Source organism: Anthonomus grandis, chromosome 17 (assembly GCF_022605725.1).
Source record: "Anthonomus grandis grandis chromosome 17, icAntGran1.3, whole genome shotgun sequence".
Lineage (NCBI taxonomy): Eukaryota > Metazoa > Arthropoda > Insecta > Coleoptera > Curculionidae > Anthonomus > Anthonomus grandis.
The window spans coordinates 10,553,129-10,553,402 of record NC_065562.1 but is presented as its reverse complement, the minus strand read 5'-3'; positions in this window follow the sequence as shown (position 1 = coordinate 10,553,402).

The window sequence follows — 274 nt, the reverse complement described above, 5'->3', positions numbered from 1 at the left end:
TAGTGGCTTTTTGTCTTTTAGTCTATAATTAACCATATTACACAAGCACGGTAATAGGCATTGCGTTTTCGTGTGAAAAAAATTTCCTAGGTTGGCAATATCAACCACATGTTTAACGTAAACCTAAAAATCTCTACTTAAGTGTATCATGTTACAAGTCAGATACTACAATCACTGTAATTATAAATCTTTTTTAGCTGCTAATACGAGTTATGTACTGTAATAGTGGTAATTAAAAACAGCCATCATCATGCAGATTTTCTAGCAAAAGTAT